General features: G+C 35.9%; 1 pseudogene; it reads left to right on the top strand.

Annotated features, from left to right (window-relative positions):
• Nucleotides 1-713: 713 nt before the first annotated feature.
• LOC113925453 lies at nucleotides 714-7,110 on the top strand (annotated as a pseudogene).
• The last annotated feature ends 7,745 nt before the right edge of the window (nucleotides 7,111-14,855 follow it).

Genomic DNA, 14,855 nt, shown 5'->3' on the forward strand with positions numbered 1-14,855 from the left:
GGAATATTCTTTCCTCCTTATCCAATATTAGCATTTCCTTTCCCAGTCTCTTTACTGCTGAACACTCAACACCTGCCATTTTTCACAATACTTAGAGCAATGCTGTAAGAACATGTTATAGTATTAGATTAAATGGCATGAAACTGCTAATATCTGAATAATTTTGACCTACAAAAGTAGCAATTTCATATTTTTCAATGTAATATGTGCCTGTGTTTGTGAATATTACTTATAGGTCTATCTTTCCCACTGAAGAGGAATCTCTATCAGTGTCCCAACCCTTTTTAAAAATTTGTTTCTCCAAAGCCTATCAGGGTATCTTCTGCATAGTCTACATTCATTCAATGATTACAGAATGTAGACATAAATGAAAATAAAGAAAAATTCTAAAGTGGACAGGGAGATGCAGTAATGGAAAGGAGATGATAAAGCAAAAGACTCTAAAAGGCATGAGAATTGAGTGCTCAGAAATCAGTGTATCATTTAGCCAAATTCTTAGGAATAGGCATAGGCATCAATGCTGTTCATAAAATGTATCTTTCTATTGTACTCTTAAGGTTAAAGACACTCCCAAGTCTATTGATTAATTGATGTATTTCATGTTTCAATTCCACAATATATGGCCAGGTTGAAGGACACAAATCCAGAAGAAGCAGAAATTCTAAATGATTGGGAAATATATTACAAAATCTAATTCAAGTAATTCTTTAAAAATGGAAAATGATGTGAGTCAGTCTTATGAATGCTTGGAAGGTGCACTTACGATCAAAAAGATGAAAATGAAAGGAAAGCTTTCAGTGGAAGGTTTTCAGGATGAAGACAGTACTTAGAGCAGTGTCCTTTCTTCCACTGAATACATGGATGGTAGTGAAATAGACTTCAAAAATATTGGATGTGGCTAAACTAAATCGAAGTTTTAAAGAGAAATGTAAATGCAAGTCAGCACCAATAACTATAATCCATTTGTTTTATGAGGAAAGAAATGAATTTTCAAGATATACTAACGGGGCAAAGCTAGAAAGGGTTAGAATGAAGATCACTGATATTATTGGAATAGGTGACATTTTTAGTTCTTAGAACTGTGATTAGTAAATTCTATAGTTCATGAACAAATCTACACAGCATGTCACAGACTGTGAGTGGATAACCTGACCTCTTGAATACCTGAGCTAGATACTACCTCCCATCTTCTGCATTCTTCTTTACATTCAAATGTCATTAACACTTCTCTCCTCACTACCTCAAAGCTTCTGTGAAGTTCTTCCTTTCTTTCTTCTTAATTCAAAGCCATTCTTTCCTTCAGTGCTCTGGGCTTACTATATTTCTGCCTTCATCTTTAAAAATTCATAGTGTTCTTTTTCCTTTGATTTCTAAGCCTGACCTATACCTACCTCTGTTTCCACTAGTCTTAAAAATTCATAAACCTCCCCCGGGGGCGCCTGGGTGGCTCAGTCGGTTGAATGTCTGCATTTGGCTCAGGTCATGATCTCCAGATCCTAGGATAGAGCCCCAAATCAGGATCCCTGCTCAGCAGGTAGTCTGCTTCTCCCTCTTCCCCGCCCCTCATTCTCTCCCTCTCTCTCAAATAAATAAATAAAATCTTAAAAAAAACCCTCATAAACCTGTTATTTATTTATTTATCTTAAGTAAGTTCCACACCCAGCGTGGAGCCCAATGTGGAGCTTGAACTCACCACCCTGAGACCAAGACCTGAGCTAAGATCAAGAGTTGGATGCTTAACCCACTGAGCCATCCAGGCACCCCATAAACCTGTTAGTTTTTTAAGCACTGTACTATTAGTGGTAAAAATTCTTAAAAGTCTTATTTCACTGGCTTAATTTTTTCACTAGTAACTCCATCCTCGCCTACTGTAATTTGGCTTCCACCTTCCTCTCGTTACTCAGTGCATCAGCTCTCTTGAAGATTTCAGAAAAAAGAAAGGGTAGTTAATGGAGTAACGTCCCTGAGATCATGAGAAGCGATGGAAACAATCAAACAAAGTTACAAGAAAGTCTTGACAAGGGGAAACAATGTCAAAATTAGGGGAACATGCGGGGAGAGGGAGAGCAGAATGGAGAGAAAATCTTGGTCAAGAGTATTGCTAGTCAATCTGTAATGACACTGTATTGGGCAACAGTGATGGAGAAGGATCTGATCTTTGAGACCTGGCAAAAGAAAAACTGAAGAGTCAGTCTTGACTGGAAACTCATGAACTACTTTCCTGAACAACAAAGAGAAGTCATTATCACAGGAACTAAAAGTGTGATGCCTGCATAATAAAGTATGCATACTGTAGAGCCCATGCCTTTACTGTATAACTTCAGGTATTTTGATAGTGGTGAGTGTAGAAGAAAGTAGAAAAGAGAGAGCAGGATAAGAGCTACATGCAAACTGGATGAGAGACAAGAGTCTGAAGGTTCCATGTGTTTAAGAAACCTCTAATATTTGTTATCCCGAGACTGGGAATCCAAGTCCAAAAAACTCTCTTTGCCAGTTTTCACCATGGTATCTAAAAACTGGGATGAATTCTTCTTTTCTCAAGGACTCTGAATTTATTAAGTTTCCTTAACTTCCTTACCACCTACACCAGGCCAGTTTTCCTGGGAGGATTTTGTAGGCATGAACCCCACAAATGCCTCAGTATTTGTTCCTTAAAATGGCTTGTCACAACTGATTTGATGAATACCATTCTCCAATAAGACACCCCAGGGCAAAGCTTTGGTTGCACAATGTAACCAATTATAACTTGGTAAGAAGGACAGTTTCTTAATGAAATAATTACCACAAAACAACTTGCCATGAACAATTCAGACATTTAGTAAGAGTTGTTCAATTCTGGGGAAAATGGGACCACAAGAATCAGGTATTATTTTTAAATGTTTCCTTTACAAAAGTAGAATATATAAAATTATTGTTTAGATAGCTTAAGGGATAGCTTCCTTATATATCCAGAAAAATAAAAGGTAAAAACAAAATAAAAAATATTCCAAACAGATAAACACAATAAATTTTCCTTCATCAGTTCATTTGGTCATTAATTGTTTACTGCTGAATCCTGGGTTAGTAGTCACATTGAGCCATCTACTTCTCAACTAAAACTGACTTCTAGATATCCTGATGCAGTTCACTGATATATTGTCTGAAAGTTGTCTAAATGGTGTCTGCTCAGAAGCCTGTCCATGGAGTCTATTCTCTGAATTGTCAATATTCATCCAAGGCTTTGAGTTTCCTAAAGATCTTCGAAATTATCTTCAAGCCGACACACTGCAAAACATGGTTAGTCTTAAAACAAAGCTTATCACAAAAATGACTCAATTAAGATGAATAAAATTTAGTTTTTGGTAGTGGTGAACGTTACATCAGAGTAAAGTTAGCCTCTTTGATCAGTAAACCTATTTAATTTTAGAAAAAACAAACTCAAACAGAACAAAATATAAGCTTTTTTGTATTTAATGTTGATGAATCAGAAGACAGGGTTTTTTTCATTACTAAACTAAAATTATTGAACTGGTCCTCTTTGCTATAGAATTTTCTTAATTATGTTAACCTGGAATCTTAAAGCATTTTTGAGTTAATATTTTTAAGAAAATAAATTTTAGATTTATTCCCACCTTGGGCTAGAAAAGGATGACCTTTGTGGGCTGCATTTATCCCTCAGGCAAGCAGTGTGTTATGTCTACCTGGTACAAATGGGCCCCCATTAACTAAACCAGTAGTCTTGAAATTTTTTCCTTACATATTCCCAGAAAATTCAAGGTTATGTCAAAATCTTTTCTTATTATTTTAAAGATGTAATGTGTCATATTACTAATATCGCCTTTTAAAATAAAATTTTTATATCACATTTTTAATATATCTAGTGGAATTATAAATGGCATATCAAATCTGAAAGGAATAAGTGAATTCTGACTAATGAAGCGAGTTCTCTAAAGTTCAGGGAACCCTGCCCTACACTGTCCTAGATTGCAATAGGGGGATATTTTGCCCTGGACCTGCATTTCGTATGTTCTGCTATTAAGAGAGCAGTTTTGATGTAATTTGTGGAAACTAGCATCAAAAATAAGAGAAGGTATTGGACCAAAAGTAAACAGAAGGTACAACAGGTATATTAATGTTTGTCTTTTAACTCTGTCATTTATACAGTAGACTCCACATTATACTAAAGTTAGGTTAATCTAAATCTAGTAAGTTCAAGGCAGCAACATACACCATCAGAGATAACCAGAAACATCAAGGACCAAAAAGCAGAGAAACGGTCTATCAGAAACAACAAACAGGAGGCTCACACCCAAATGAAATCATGCACATGTCTATGCATTACCCAGGAATCTGGTACACATAAAGGAAAACATGTTTCCTACGAATCTAAACAAAGAGCCCCCAAATTAAACGATCTACTGGTCTATCAGAAATAAACATGGAACTTTAACTTCCTTTGCCTTGAAATCACGCCAGGTATAATTTCATGCTGTAGACACTAATGAATGAGGGTCTTTACTTTCTTTTTAATGAGGGTACTGAAAATGCTTTTCATAAATCTTAAATATTCCATTTCTGAAATTCATAGATGGATAAGGCATAGATACTTGTCAGGACTAAGAAACTGGATGCAATAAAGTGCTACTATCTTCAGTATTTCTTACTGTTGTTCTTTGCTTTGTTCTCCTGAAACTCTAAGCAGCAATGCTTTGACAATAGTTTAGGGACAGGAGGAAGGAACTTACTAAACAAAAATGTCATAACTGCCACAACTCTGATACACAATATATCTTGAATTCAGAACATACTTATATGGGTTAAAGTACTTTCTAATTCCAGGCTCTACCCTTATCAAAATTAGCAGCAGTAAGGCAAAGAAAGACGTAATGATCTATTGCTGGTTCATGGTGACTTCATTAAAGAAGGCTTTGCCAGAATCAATATTTTGAAACGTTCCTTTGTTTGGCACTCTGAAGATTTCACAACTGGTAACGGATGATAACAGTAAGATTGGTGAAAGTATGGCTTTCTTTTGAAAAATGGTAAGGGGGTAATTATGAAAGAAGATAATGGAAAAGAATCACAGGAGTATTCTCACGCAGATAAATGTTAGGAACAAAAATATGGATTTAATGATTTGGAAACAGATTCACTTAAAATCTTCCCATGCTTACAGACCACTTGGAAAGTCTCGAAGACCCACTCCTGCAAGGTCCATCTATCACAGTTTGAAGAATATGAACTTAACTTGCTAAAATTATTGAGATCTCTTTAGTTTAACTTCCTAAAGGACTTTTAATAATGTAATATTTTAAATGAAATATTAAAAGCAAGTATAATCCAGATGTAAGTGCATTAACATGCAATTGAATTTTTGTGGAAATTGATCATCTATTTCTAAAATTTATATGGAAATCCAAAGGATCAACAATAGCCAAGCAATCTTGAAAATAAAAAGTGAAGGAAATGGAGGATTTAAATTACTAAATATTAGGACTCATGAAAAAGCATTGATAATTAAGACAATGTAGCATGGGCACAAGAATAAACAAACAGACCATCGGGACAGAAACAAACCTGATACATGAGAAAGGTAACACTCCAGTGCAGTGAAGGAAGGATGTTTTAGGGTGTTTTTTTTTTTTCATGGTGCTGTGTAATTGTGTCAAAAATTGTATCTTGACCCCCAACCTCAGACCACACACAATAATCATTTCTAGATGAATTGTGGATCTATATGTGGAAGATAAAAATATAAAGTTTGCAAAAGAAAACACAGAGAATACCTTCAATAACCCTAGGGAAGGCAAAAATTTTTAAAACAGGGCGCCTGGGTGGCTCAGTTGGTTAAGCAACTGCCTTCGGCTCAGGTCGTGATCCTGGAGTCCCGGTATCGAGTCCCGCATCAGGCTCCCTGCTCGGCAGGGAGTCTGCTTCTCCCTCTGACCCTCTTCCCTCTCGTGCTCTCTATCTCTCATTCTCTCTCTCTCAAATAAATAAATAAAATCTTTAAAAAAATTTAAAACATAGCACAAAAAGTACTAACTAGAGAGGGAAAACAATGATAAATAGGACTACATTAAAATGAACACTTTTGTTCATCCACAGAAACTCTTGATGGAGTGAAATCACAGTCCAAAAAGTGAGAAAAGATATTTGAAATACATATGCCCAATAAATGTGTGTATACAAATAGACAAAGTACCCATAATAATCAACAACATAAAGGCAAACAACCAAAAAGCAAAGAACTTGAACAAATATTTTCACATGACCAATAAACATATGAAGACGCTCAACAACATTCATTATTCAGAAGATGTAAATTAAAACCATCATGCAATACCACTTAAACAACAAACTCCCAGAGGACTAAAATAAAGAATATAGACAAAACCAAATGTTGATGAGAAAAGGGTGCAACCTGAACCTTCATATTCTGATGTGAGAGTATAAGTTAGTATAATCTCTGTGGAGAAGGTTGTAAGATTTAGCGAACAAAAATACAGAATACTGTTTATGGAAAAATATTTGGCAGTGTATGATAAAGGCGAACATACACGTACAGCCAAATGACAAAGCAGTTACCCCTGATTTATATAACCAATAAAAATAAATTCATGTCAATGCTTTTCTAGGACCCTCTCAAGATGAATGGAGTCACAGCACTTCTGACATGATGTCAAGCTTAGGTTTTATTACAGCACATCTGAACTAAATTTGAGACCATCATGGAGCAGAAACCGTGAGCCTTCGTCTGCTATCGCTAGTGAAAGAATATTCCTTCTCAGTCTCAATCTAGATTCCTGTGGACTGCAGTGTGCTTCTTCTCCCCATGGTCTAGTTATGGTTGGAGTTGCTGGAATTGCCCATTGAGGGAACACATGTTTGGGTATTTTTGAACAAATTTTTGGACTCATCTGTTGCCCTATTGTGGAGAATAGTTAGAAAATTAAATCTATCAACCTGAGAATTATTGGAGAGGTTTCCCTGCTCCTGGAACATTAATGAAAACAGCTATTACATTTGAACTAGTGATCTAGAGGCCTTTTATAACATAATTACTTTCGTGGTTCCAACAAAGTAAGACTTAATGGAAGGCAGGCACTGGGTAGTGGAACTGGAGATTAAGCTTTATGTGGTGTAAAGGAGGCATTGTTAAACAAAAGAGAACTGAATTTATCCAACCCTCTAAAGCATCACGCACTGTATGTCAGTCTAAAAAGCCTTCTATACAGAAACTCTTCCAAATATCACATCAGTAATTTCTAAGTGATTTCAGGTGTGAGGATTGACATATTTCATTTGAAATATCTTTCTTCCCCACAGGCTAACATATTATGTGAATATTTGCCTCTTTCTACCTGAGTTGCAGCAAACGTTCTGAGAGCTGAATGCGTTTCATCAAATAAATCCCACTTTAGATGGTATAACTAATGGTGTGCCATGGAAACCAGGTAATATTTTCATTTTACTTAGTGAATATTCTGCTAATATCTGTACTGTTCATGTGGGAAAGGATTAATAATGTTAAGACCTTTTCAAGTTTCCCGTTTCTTCTAAATCTGGATAATTTCACAAATGCATCTTGTGATAGTATTGCGGGAAAAAAAGTACCCACTTTAGAGATGTTTAATGTGAACCCAAAGTTCTCATTGTAGGAAACTCGATAACATTCTTAGGCACAAAATCCAATAACTTAGCAAGTGGACAAACCCTTACTTTGCCTTTTTAAAATTAGAGGAACATATTTCAAAGTTATCCACTATAGTCCAAGCTAAATATTTTATCATCTACAACATTTTCTGAACTATTTTGGGCAATGATAAATGCTGTTTCCAAAACAGACTTGTTCTTACCTAAGCTAACAGTTTTATAGAGCATTTATTATAATGCCATACAAAGGAAACATACTGTTGAAATTTTTAAAAAGGTTTGCTCATTTCCTAATTTTTAAATGAATTACTGTTTTTCTTGTGATTGATCTTAGAAGAGGAGAAGGAGAAAAAAGTCCCACAAATTTTTAATGTTTATATATATATATATATATATATATATATATATACACACTCCCACATCACATCATAAATTTAAATTATTAGGATTTTTCACCTCACAGCTATTTTACCAGGTTTGAGTTACAAAGTTAAGTCGCCAGATTAAGTACATGGTTGCTTTAAAATTTAAATTCCTCATCATCTGGCAGTAATTGTAATTTGCCATTTAGAAAAAATTCAAGTAGGAATTGTGATGATGCGTTGTACATGTTACTTTTTTACCTTTAACTCTGTGATCATCTAAGGTAACTGGTAAGAATTTTGGAAGAAGAAGGAAAAAACTCATCTTTTTTTGGTTTTGTTTTTTTCAATGTCATGCTTTTTGTGAGGAGTACAAATTGTTATGTCCTAAAATAAGAATTTAATAAAGAGGAAAATCCCTTTTGTCTGCTATAAGAAAAGTGTATTGTTTGAAACCATGTTATCTTTTATTTAAGTATGAGGTATCATTATGCAATTGATAAATGTCCTAAGGTAGAAATTAAAAACTAAGATTAATAAATAAATTCATGTGTTTGCCAAAATACTGTATAATAATGTTCTTAGCAGCACTATTTTTAATAGCCCCAAACTAAAAACAAAACCCAATGTTCATCAATAATTTAAATAGATAAACATACTGTGGTATATTCATGATTTAGAATACTATCCAGTAGAGAAATTTAATGAGTGCCAGGTACAGGTAACAATATGGAAAGTTCCATAAGCACGATCAGTAAATGAAACCAGATACAAAATAGTGCACACTGTAATATTCCATTTATGTAAAGTTCAAAAAGAGCTAGAGGTAATCTATGGAGTTAGAAGTTAACATAATGGTTACTTTGAGGAGGCAGGCGGAAACCATGCATGGGAGGGGGCAAGAGAGTGGCTTGTGTAGTGCTGCTATAATTTTTCACTCAAGTATGAGTTAGACGAGTGTTTCACTTTGTGGAAATTCACTGATCTGTGCACCCAGGAATTGTGCACTTTTTTGATGGGATATATACATCAAAACAGTTTATTAGTTTTTTAAATAAAAATGCATATGGATGGATTTAAAGTACATGAAAACAATACCATTTATGTGAGTGTGGGTTGGCGTAAACAAGAGTTAAAATAGTCTAACATCCTTGTATTGTCCAGAAAGAGAGTGAAACTACCTATTAACCAAACCCCTCTATTTCCAGTTGACTTGTATAGCTGGTTGAGTTAATGTAATTAATCTTTATTATATATTTGGCTTCAATCTCTTACCTGAAGAGTAGATGCTATCAAAATAGTTCAGGGAGTCGTATTTGGTGCAGGCAAAAATTTGACATAAAAGTCTAATTTTTAGGGTTTTAGGAATAGATTACTGCATATCTCAGCAATTTCCAAAGGATACCTAACTTGGGCCAAGGGGAATTTTTCTATTCTGCTGTCAGACCTTTGTATAGAAATGGAGTTTTTAAGTGAAATAAGTCCAGCAGAGAAAGACAATTATCATATGGTTTCACTCATATGTGGAACATTAAGAATAGCAGGGAACACCACAGGGAAGGGAGGGAAAACTGAATGGGAAGAAATCAGAGAGGATGATGAACCATGAGAGACTCTGGACTCCAGGAAACAAACAACTGAGGGTTACAGAAGGGAGGGGTGTGGGGGGATGGGGTAAACAGGTGATGGGCATTAAGGAGGGCTCGTGATGTGATGAACACTGGGTGTTATATGCAACTAAAGAATCATTGAACACTACATCAAAAACTAATGATGTACTATATGCTGGCTAACTGAACATAATAAAAAAATAATAAATTAAAAAAATAAAAGAAATGGAGCTTTGACACTTCATTGGTGCCGTAAGAATAGAGCAGCAGACCGAATTCCAAAGAGTCAGGCATCTATAAGGCCAAGAGACAAAAAAAGACATCAGCTTAGCAACATCTAAGTACCAAGGGAGGTTTACATGAGTGTTTCTTAGATGCACAGATGATCCAGTCTCCTGAACTGATGAGAAAGCCCAGGTATACATGCATCGGCTTGACCCAGGCCCTGCTGGCAGAATAAATAAATTTGTGCTTCCATCTGTTTCTCATTCTCCCAGAAATTGGTCACACTGGTAAAGATGGGACCACACAATTGCTATTTGTTATATTTTATTTTTATAAAATTATTATTTATACTGAATAAAAAATCTACTTAGAAACGTAATTCAGGGAGGAAAATCAAACCTAAGTGAGGCAAAGAGGTATAATTGAATTTAGAAACAAGTTTTAGAAACAAAACAAGTGACATTCTCTTTCTAGAGGGTAAATTTCCTCATCTGAGGAAATGGGGATAATAAGAAAATACATATTTCAAGATTATCGTGAGAATTATATGAAATACGTAACTTTAAAATCAGGCTCCACGACGTACTAGCTATGTGACCCTGGGCAAGTTATGAACACATAATCTCTCTGCTCTTTAGCTTTCTCATCTGTGAAATAAGAATAATAGTATTTATCATTCATGTAGTAATTTTTTTAAACATGTTAGTGTAAACAGTGTGATGTACACACATGTGAATGGGTATGTCTGTATATGTGTGTGTCCAGTTATTTTTACATGCCTGGGATGCTTAGTTTGCTTTCGAAACACCCTAATCCGTAATCCATGCCACAGTGTATTTGTTAATAACATATGGTTGTTAAAATAATTTTTCACTGGTGAAATACATTGTATTTAAGGCAATGTGTTTGCCTAGATGATTTATGCATATTGCTCTCCCTTTGAAGGTATGAGATATAAGAATCTGGAAAACTTAGGAGTCTATCTTTTGGAGGAATAACACTCTGGGTCTAGAGCCCTATGTAGTCCTGTGTCTTCCACTTCTTGGAGTATTCCTGACTCACCTAAATGACTGGCTACTCCTCCCATTGGAATATAATTTGTTTTAGAGCTGATAATCAGTATACTTTACAGTATAGTCCTCCTGGCAGGGTATCTTCTGATTAGATCAGCATTCATTCTTAGCAGTAGGTGCCCAGGCCATGCTGGCTGTTATATATTTAGAACTTCACTCTCACTCATGCCCAACTTGGAGCAAACATTTATCCACAGGGCTTGTAAAAGCGCCTAACAATATAGAGGGGGACTTCATTAAGCTTACAACAACACATTGCATGACTGCTTTTTTGCCTGTTTATTTGTTAGATTTTGTTTATTTTTTATTTGTTAGATTTTGGTTTAACAGCTTACATTTATCTCAATTTATGACATAGTAATATGGTTGTCTAAATTTCAGAATATTTGCACACGTGAGATAAAGATACACGTACAAAACTGCATCAGCTTTAACCACTTTTTAAACTCTGGAAACACAGCCTTCCAGCCAAGTAAGAGCCACTTCTCCTTTCACCACTTTTCTTGACTAAAACTCTGGTTAGTAAGTTGAAGAGGCGGGAAGAGGGGAAAGGGGATAGGAAACCAACCAAAGACAACACACCCTTCCCTGAAGGTGGGCAGCTGCCAAATACAGCCCTTTGCCTGGGTGAAGTGAAGCAAAAGAAAACTGAGTTAAGCTGGATATACTTTAACCCACTGAATCCGGATTGGATTTTAATGATTTAAAATAACTATAGGGAGGGAAGGAAAAATAAAATCAGATGAAAACAGAGTGGGAGACAAATCATAAGAGACAACTATAGTAGACAAACTGAGGGTTGCTGGAGGGGAGCTGGGTGGGGGAATGGGATAACTGGGTGATGGGCATTAAGAAGGCACGTGATGTTATGAGTACTGGTATGGATGCAACTGATGAATCACTAAATTCTACCCCTGAAACTAATACTATGCTATATGTTCATTAAATTGAATTTAAATTTTAAAAAGAAAAGAATTATAGGATTATTACTTAAGTGTGAACAGGAATGTCATGGGATCTGCCCAACTTTCCACTCAGAGCCACAGTAAATTTACCTGCATTTAATACTTTTTAAAGGGATAGAGGAAAACAAAAATTTTAATTTCTTCATAAATCCTTTTTATTTAATGTGCTTGATACAAAAAATTTCAATATTATATTAAATTTATATAAAAATATTAAGAATTATGTTTCTTCTTCTCATAACTGGTTTGCGGTGACTCAACTTTTGTGCATATAATCATAAAATGGTTTTAATTTTTTCATTAATTATCATCTGTATTCTTTTGAAACTCCCTTTCTCTCCACTATATATAAGCACCTTTAATGTCTTTAATTTCTTTTTTTTTCTTTAACGAATTTCATAACACTTTCAGTCATTTTCAGTTATTTTTTTAAATTAATTTATCTGAGAGAGACAGAGAGTGCACGAGTGGGGGGAGGGGCAGAGGGAGAGAGAAAGGGAGGAAGTAGACTTCCCGCTGAGTGCAGAGCCCAATATGGGGCTCCATCTCATGACCCCTGAAGTCATGACCTGAGCCAAAATCAAGAGTCAGATGCTTAACCGACTAAGCCACCCAGGCGCCGCTCATTTTCAGTTATTAGAACAGCCTCCCTCCCATCACAATAATGTTCTAGGACCTCCCTTATATGTCCTGATAGTAAAGGCCACCAATACTTCTCAACCCCCCAAACCAGACCCTCTCTGACTGGGCCCTGGAAAATGTAGTAATTCTTGTACAGTCCAGTAAACTTGCTGATAACTAAATATCAGTCAGTACCTTATAGTATTGTCTTATAACTTAAAAATCAGAAACATTGAGCCTTTCATTTTTTTCTTTAAAAAACAATTTTCCCCCCAAACAGGACCCTCAATTGAACTCCCAGGTGCTTAAGAGCCATCAACGTATTTAAATAAAGTAAAATAAAAAATTAACCTCCTGATTTCTTCTTTTACTATCTGTCAGAGTCATAGAACTCAGAGAATGACCTGAAAGCCATCTGAAGGGACAGTGTCACTCTCGGGTAAGTGCCTGGCAGCCTTTGCCAGCACAGCCATAAGCAAGGCAGCCGCTGGGAGTCCCAGCTGTCCCCAGAATGGTACTGGGCTCTCTTGATAATCTAAAACATTTTTTTCTGGAGTGCCTGGGTGACTCAGCTGGTTAAGCATCTGCCTTCAGCTCGGATCATGATCCCAGGGTCCTGGGATAGAGCCCCGCGATGGGATCCCCGCTCAACAAGCAGGGAGCTTGCATTTCCCTCTCCTGCTCCCCATGCTTGTGGTCTCTCTCTCTCTCTCTCTCTGTCAAATAAATAAATAATATCTTTAAAAAAAAAAATGAAAGACCTTTTTTAAGCAAATGAGGGAATAGAACACCAGAGTTAAAGCAATGATCATGGTGTTTGTCAAAACCAAAACTGCCATCTTCACAAGCTTTAGCAGTTAAGGATTAGCATCATTAAGGATTTATCTACTAAGATTTCCAGGGAGACTTAAAAGATCTCAGGACAGATTGAAGGCTAGAAAACATTCATTATAACAAAACTGGATTTGATTCCATCTTATCTGAAAGACTGTAGACATGAGATAAAGAATTTCATGTCCTATATCTTCTCTCTAGAGCTGATAGCCACTGATTGATGCCTCATGAGGCAGAACCTTCACAGGAAAGATTCATAAAGGCGTCCCTGCCTTCCTACAAAAAAAAAAAAACATTTCTGGTGGTCTCTGAAATCCCATTAGTCATTATAAGAAAACAAACAAACAAACAAAAATCCAATCTATTGTCATTACTAAAGGTGTGTTTATGCATGTATGGTTGGAAAAATAATTTTGCACCCCATAGTCATGTTTAAGCCATAAAAGCTGAAGTTCTTTCCCTGTATGTGCAAATTATGACAAGTAATTTTACATCAGTAATTTATTTTACTGTGCATCTGAATCAGTATTACCTCTAAGCTTTGAAAAATTTAAGGATGGAGACTATTATTCAGTAGCACTCCACTCATAGATATATGTAATATTTGATTGATGTCACTAGATGGGAATGACTATATGGAAGATCTGCAGTTATAGATTGTGTGCTAGAAGTACAATCAAATGGATTTTTTTTTCTAAGTGAGGTAATTTTTTTCTTATTTGTAGTTTCTAAATTTCTACAGTGATCCTATAGCAACTGTTTTTATTTTTACAAAATAATTTTTATATCTTATGAAATGAACAGAGCAATTACCATGATCAATTTTCAAAAGAAGAAACCACAACCAGCTCAAAGAAAAAAGGCACTAGTAGAATGAGCAGGCCCTGATTTCTCTTATTCCCAGGTTAGTGTTTTTTGGTCTCTACCATACCTTCTAGAACAATTCCTGAGACAAATTGGTTATGCCTCCAAAGAACTTAATGAGGGCACTTAATGAAAGCAATAAAAATACAGAACTAATTACCTGATGTACCAGAGTAATTTTAAAGATCTACTTATTTTAGAGAGAGAGTAAGTGTGAGGGGGTGAGAAGCAGAGGGAGACGGAGAGAATCTCAAGCAGACTTCCTGCTGAGTGCAGAGCCCTGAGGCCGGGCTGGATCTTACAACCCTGAGATCTTGACTGGACCCAAAATCAAGAGTAGGATGCTTAACTGACTGAGCCACCCAGGGGCCCCTGATATACCAGAGTAATTTTAAATTTAGTTTTGGAGCTCAGATCTACCTTTAATTTACCTGTTACTTTTTTTCTGGTATTCCAGCCAAATAATTTATGCTCTCACAACTAAAAATAAGTTGTCTAAGAGATGGCTTTTCAGCCCACACATTTTCCTCTAGTAATTCACCTCCAGCCTCAACCTTTTTCCAGGATTTCTGTTGGGGGGACATGCCTCTTTCTGCTTGTGGTCTAGATAGACTATCAAGGAGAAACGAAATCACACATCCATGGAGCAAACTAAAGCTGTTGGTT

Source organism: Zalophus californianus, chromosome 2, assembly GCF_009762305.2.
Source record: "Zalophus californianus isolate mZalCal1 chromosome 2, mZalCal1.pri.v2, whole genome shotgun sequence".
NCBI lineage: Eukaryota > Metazoa > Chordata > Mammalia > Carnivora > Otariidae > Zalophus > Zalophus californianus.